Consider the following 7,060-nt stretch of genomic DNA (forward strand, 5'->3'; position numbering starts at 1 on the left):
TCATTTTCGAAAATTTTAAAAATATTTTTCAAAAATATTTTTCTTAATTTCATTTCATAATTTTCGAAAATATCATCAACAATTAATGTTTTGATTCAAAAATTTCAAGTTTGTTACTTACTTGTTAAGAAAGATTCAAACTTTAAGTTCTAGAATCATATCTTGTGATTTCTTGTGAATCAAGTCATTAATTGTGATTTTAAAAATCAAATCTTTTTCAAAACTAATTTCAATCATATCTTCTCAAAAGTATCTTTTTATCTTATCTTTTTCAAATATCTTTTCTAACTCCTTATTTTCTTATCTTTTAAAAATTTGATTTTCAAAATTTGTTTCAACTAACTAATTAACTTTTTGTTTGTTTCTTATCTCTTTCAAAACTACCTAACTAACTTCCCCTCTCTAATTTTCGAAAATACCTCCCTCCTTTTCAAAAATTCTTTTTAATTAATTAATTGTTTTCAATTTTTAATTTTAATTTTATTTCATTCCTAATTTTCGAAAATTACTAACCTTTTTCAAAAAACTATTTTCGAAATCTAACTTTAAATTTTAATTTTTAATTTTCGAAATTCCTTCTCCCTCATCTCCTTCTATTTATGTATTCATCTACTAACACTTCTCTTTACCCAAAATTCGAACCCCTTATTTTCCTCTGAGTTCGAATTCTTCTCTTCTATATTCTTATTCTTCTTTTCTTCTACTCACAACAAGGGAACCTCTATACTGTGGTAAAAAGGATCCCTATTATTATTTTTCTGTGCCCTTATCTTTCATATGAGCAGGAGCAAGGACAAGAACATTCTTGTTGAAGCAGACCCTGAACCTGAAAGGACTCTGAAGAGGAAACTAAGAGAAGCTAAAATACAATCCAGAGACAACCTTACAGGAATTTTCGAACAGGAAGAGGAGATGGCAGCTGAAAATAATAATAATGCAACGAGGATTCTTGGTGACTTCACTGCACCTAATTCCAATTTACATGGAAAAAGCATCTCCATCCCTGCCATTGGAGCAAACAACTTTGAGCTTAAACCTCAATTAGTTTCTCTGATGCAACAAAACTGCAAGTTTTATGGACTTCCATCTGAAGATCCTTTTCAGTTCTTAACTGAATTCTTGCAGATATGTGATACTGTTAAGACTAATGGAGTAGATCCTGAAGTCTATAGGCTCATGCTTTTCCCTTTTGCTGTGAGAGACAGAGCTAGAATATGGTTGGACTCTCAACCTAAGGATAGCCTGAACTCTTGGGATAAGCTGGTCAAGGCTTTCTTAGCCAAGTTCTTTCCTCCTCAAAAGTTGAGTAAGCTTAGAGTGGATGTTCAAATCTTCAGACAGAAAGAAGGTGAATCCCTCTATGAAGCTTGGGAGAGATACAAGGAACTGACCAAAAAGTGTCCTTCTGACATGCTTTCAGAATGGACCATCCTGGATATATTCTATGATGGTCTGTCTGAATTAGCTAAGATGTCATTAGATACTTCTGCAGGTGGATCCATTCATCTAAAGAAAACGCCTGTAGAAGATCAAGAACTCATTGACATGGTTGCTAACAACCAGTTTATGTACACTTCTGAGAGGAATCCTGTGAGTAATGGGACGCCTCAGAAGAAGGGAGTTCTTGAAATTGATACTCTGAATGCCATATTGGCTCAGAATAAAATATTAACTCAGCAAGTTAATATGATTTTTCAGAGTCTGAATGGAATGCAAGCTGCATCCAACAGTACTCAAGAGGCATCTTCTGAAGAAGAAGCTTATGATCCTGAGAATCCTGCAATAGCAGAGGTAAATTATATGGGTGAACCTTATGGGAACACCTATAACCCCTCATGGAGAAATCACCCAAATTTCTCATGGAAGGATCAACAAAAGCCTCAACAAGGCTTTAATAATGGTGGAAGAAATAGGTTTAGCAATAGAAAGCCTTTTCCATCATCCACTCAGCAACAGATAGAGAACTCTGAACAAAATACCTCTAATTTAGAAAACTTAGTATCTGATCTATCTAAGGCCACTCTGAGTTTCATGAATGAAACAAGGTCCTCCATTAGAAATTTGGAGGCACAAGTGGGCCAGCTGAGTAAAAAGATCACTAAAACCCCTCCTAGTGCTCTCCCAAGCAATACAGAAGAAAATCCAAAAGGAGAATGCAAGGCCATTGATATAACCATTATAGCCGAACCCAAGGAGGAAGAGGAGGACGTGAATCCCAAGGAGGAAGACCTCATGGGACGTCCAGTGATCAATAAGGAGTTTCCCTTTGAGGAACCAAAGAAATCTGAGGCTCATTTGGAGACCATAGAGATTCCATTGAACCTCCTTATGCCATTCATGAGCTCTGATGAGTATTCTTCTTCTGAAGAGAATGAAGATGTTATTGAAGAGCAAGTTGCCAAGTACCTTGGTGCCATCATAAAGCTGAATGCCAAATTATTTGGTAATGAGACTTGGGAAGATGAACCTCCCTTGCTCACCAATGAACTGAGTGATCTGGACCAACTGAGATTGCCTCAGAAGAAACAGGATCCTGAAAAGTTCTTAATACCTTGTACCATAGGCACCATGACCTTTGAGAAGGCTCTATGTGACCTTGGGTCAGGAATAAACCTTATGCCACTCTCTGTAATGGAGACACTTGGAATCTTTGAGGTACAGGCTGCCAATTTCTCATTAGAGATGGCAGACAAATCTATGAAAATGGCTTATGGACTAGTAGAGGACGTGTTAGTAAAGGTTGAAGGCCTTTACATCCCTGCTGATTTCATAATCCTAGACATTGGGAAGGATGAGGATGAATCCATCATCCTTGGAAGACCCTTCCTAGCCACAGCAAGAGCTGTGATTGATGTAGACAGAGGAGAGTTGGTCCTTCAACTAAATGAGGACAACCCTGTGTTTAAAACTCAAGGATCTCTTTCTGTAACAATGGAGAGAAAGCATGAAAAGCTTCTCTCAGTACAGAGTCAACTAAAGCCCCCACAGTCAAACTCTAAGTTTGGTGTTGGGAGGCCTCAGCCAAACTCTAAGTTTGGTGTTGAACTCCCATATCCAAACTCTAAGTTTGGTGTTGGGAGTCTATAAAATTGACCTGATCACCTGTGTGGCTCCAAGAGAGCCCACTGTCAAGCTATTGACATTAAAGAAGCGCTTGTTGGGAGGCAACCCAATTTTTATTTATCTAATTCTATTTTTATTTTTATTGTTCTTTCATGTTTTATTAGGTTCATGATCATGTGGAGTCACAAAATAAATAGAAAAATCAAAAACAGAATAAAAAACTGCAGAAGAAAAATCACACCCTGGAGGAAGGGCTTATTGGCGTTTAAACGCCAGTAACGAGCATCTGGCTGGCGTTCAACGCCAGAACAGAGCATGGATCTGGCGTTGAACGCCAGAAACAAGCAGCATCCTGGCGTTCAGACGCCAGGAATGCACATTGAGAAAAGCTGGCGCTGAACGCCAGAAACAAGCATAGAACTGGCGTTCAACACTAGAAACATGCTGCATCTGGGCGCTGAACGCCCAGAACAAGCATCAATTCGGCGTTTAAACGCCAGAATTGTATGCAAAGGCATTTTACATGTCTCAATGGTGCAGGGATGTAAATCCTGACACCTCAGGATCTGTGGATCCCACAGGACCCCCACATACCTCCACTCACCTTCCCTCCTCATAATCCTATATCACCCTCTCTCTCTCTCCATTCACAGTCATCCCTTCTGTTTTCCATTCATCACTCACATCCATACACCCCACCTACCTTCAAAATTCAAAATCTCTTTCCCACCCAAGCCCACCCATATAGCCGAATACACACATCCCTCCATCTCCTCCATATCTTCTTCTTCTTCTACTATTCTTTCTTCTTTTGCTCGAGGGCGAGCAACATTCTAAGTTTGGTGTGATAAAAGCATAGCTTTTTTATTTTTCCATAACCATTGATGGCACCTAAGGCCAGAGAAACCTCTAGAAAGAGGAAAGGGAAGACAAAAGCTTCCACCTCTGAGTCATAGGAGATGGAGAGATTCATCTCAAGGGTCTATAGCTCAGTGGTAGAACATTTGACTGCAAATCAAGAGATCCCTGAGATACCTCAGGGGATACATTTTCCTCCACACAATTATTGGGGACAACTAAGGGTGGAACATCAAGAGCACTCCATCATCTTCCATGAAATTAGAGAAGATCAAAGAGCTATGAGGGAGGAGCAACAAATACAAGGAAGAGACATAGAAGAGCTCAAGGACATCATTGGTTCCTCAAGAAGAAAACGCCACCATCACCAAGGTGGACTCATTCCTTGTTCTTAAATTTTCTGTTTTTCGTTTTCTTATGTTAAATGTTTATCTATGTTTGTGTCTTTGTTACATAATCATTAGTGTCTAAGTGTCTATGCCTTAAAGTAGTGAATATGAATCCATCACCTCTCTTAAATGAAAAATGCTTGTAATTCAAAAGAACAAGAAGTACATGAGTTTCGAATTTATCCTTGAACTTAGTTTAATTATATTGATGTGGTGACAATACTTTTTGTTTTCTGAATGAATGCTTGAACAGTGCATATGTCTTTTGAAGTTGTTGTTTATGAATGTTAAATATGTTGGCTCTTGAAAGAATGATGAGAAGGAGACATGTTATTTGATAATCTGAAAAATCATAAAAATGATTCTTGAAGCAAGAAAAAGCAGTGAATACAAAATCTTGCAGAAAAAAAAAAGAGAGAAAAGAAGAAAAAAATGGTGAAAAAAATATATAAAGAAAAAGCAAGCAGAAAAAGCCAAAAGCTTTTAAAACCAAAAGGCAAGAGCAAAAAGCCAATAACCCTTAAAACCAAAAGGAAAGGGTAAATAAAAAGGATCCCAAGGCTTTGAGCATCAGTTAATAGGAGGGCCTAAAGGAATAAAATCCTGGCCTAAGCGGCTAAACCAAGCTGTCCCTAACCATATGCTTGTGGCGTGAAGGTGTCAAGTGAAAACTTGAGACTGAGCGGTTAAAGTCAAGGTCCGAAGCAAAAGAAGAGTGTGCTTAAGAACCCTGGACACCTCTAATTGGGGACTTTAGCAAAGCTGAGTCACAATCTGAAAAGGTTCACCCAATTATGTGTCTGTGGCATTTATGTATCCGGTGGTAATACTGGAAAACAAAGTGCTTAGGGCCACGGCCAAGACTCATAAAGTAGCTGTGTTCAAGAATCAACATACTGAACTAGGAGAATCTATAACACTATCTGAACTCTGAGTTCCTATAGATGCCAATCATTCTGAACCTCAATGGATAAAGTGAGATGCCAAAACTATTCAAGAGGCAAAAAGCTACAAGTCCCGCTCATCTGATTGGAGCTATATTTCATTGATAGTTTGGAATTTATAGTATATTCTCTTCTTTTTATCCTATTTGATTTTCAGTTGCTTGGGGGCAAGCAACAATTTAAGCTTGGTGTTGTGATGAGCGGATAATTTATACGCTTTTTGGCATTGTTTTTAGTATGTTTTTAGTAGGGTCTAGTTACTTTTAGGGATGTTTTTATTAGTTTTTATGTTAAATTCACATTTCTAGACTTTACTATAAGTTTGTGTGTTTTTCTGTGATTTCAGGTATTTTCTGGCTGAAATTGAGGGACTTGAGCAAAAATCAGATTCAGAGGTTGAAGAAGGACTGCTGATGCTGTTGGATTCTGACCTCCCTGCACTCAAAGTGGATTTTCTGGGGCTACAGAACTCAAAATGGCGCGCTTCCAATTGCGTTGGAAAGTAGACATCCAGGGCTTTCCAGAAATATATAATAGTCCATACTTTGGCCGAGTTTAGACGACGCAAAAGGGCATTGAACGCCAGTTCTACGCTGCAGTCTGGAGTTAAACGCCAGAAACACGTCACGAACCAGAGTTGAACGCCAAAAACACGTTACAACTTGGCATTGAACTCCAAAAGAAGCCTATGCATGTGTAAACTTCAAGCTCAGTCCAAGCACACACCAAGTGGGCCCTGGAAGTGGATTTATGCATCAATTACTTACTTCTGTAAACCCTAGTACCTAGTTTAGTATAAATAGGACTTTTTACTATTGTATTAGACATCTTATGATTTTTAGTTTAACTTTGGATCATATTGATCATGTTTGGGGGCTGGCCATTCAGCCATGCCTGAACCTTCATCACTTATGTATTTTCAACGGTAGAGTTTCTACACACCATAGATTAAGGTGTAGAGCTCTGCTGTTCCTCATGAATTAATACAAAGTACTACTATTTTTCTATTCAATTCAACTTATTCCGCTTCTAAGATATCCATTCGCACTTCAACATGAATGTGATGATCGTGACAGTCATCATCATTCCCTATGAACACGTGCCTGACAACCACTTCCGTTCTACCTTAGATTGAATGAGTATCTCTTGGATTCCTTAATCAGAATCTTCGTGGTATAAGTTAGAACCCATGGATGGCCATTCCCGAGATCCGGAAGGTCTAAACCTTGTCTGTGGTATTCCGAGTAGGATCTGGGAAGGGATGGTTGTGACGAGCTTCAAACTCGCGAGTGCTGGGCGTAGTGACAGACGCAAAAGGATCAATGGATCCTATTCCAGTATAATCGAGAACCGACAGATGATTAGCCATGCAGTGACAGCGCATTGGACCATTTTCACTGAGAGGACAGGATGTAGCCATTGACAACGGTGATGCCTAACATACAGCTTGCCATGGAAAGGAGTAGGATTGATTGGATGAAGACAGCAGGAAAGCAGAGGTTCAGAGGGATGAAAGCATCTCTATACGCTTATCTGGAATTCTCACCAATGAATTACATAAGTATTTCTATCTTTATTTTCTATTTATTTATTATTATTATTCAAAAACTCCATAACCATTTGATATCCGCCTGACTGAGATTTACAAGATGACCATAGCTTGCTTCAAGCCGACAATCTCCGTGGGATCGACCCTTACTCACGTAAGGTTTATTACTTGGACGACCCAGTGCACTTGCTGGTTAGTTGTATCGAAGTTGTGACAAATTATGAATCAAGATTAGAGCACCAAGTTTTTGGAGCCAT

General features: G+C 38.7%; 1 non-coding gene across 1 annotated transcript; it reads right to left on the reverse strand.

The window, feature by feature from the left end:
* Positions 1 to 1,308: 1,308 nt before the first annotated feature.
* Positions 1,309 to 1,416, reverse strand: LOC148578100 (small nucleolar RNA R71). The gene has a single exon (XR_015903587.1). It is a non-coding gene; the product is annotated as a small nucleolar RNA R71 (small nucleolar RNA).
* Between the last annotated feature and the right edge of the window lie 5,644 nt (positions 1,417 to 7,060).

This window comes from Arachis ipaensis, chromosome B1, assembly GCF_059453495.1.
Source record: "Arachis ipaensis isolate K30076 ecotype BB chromosome B1, ASM5945349v1, whole genome shotgun sequence".
NCBI classification, from domain to species: Eukaryota; Viridiplantae; Streptophyta; class Magnoliopsida; order Fabales; family Fabaceae; genus Arachis; species Arachis ipaensis.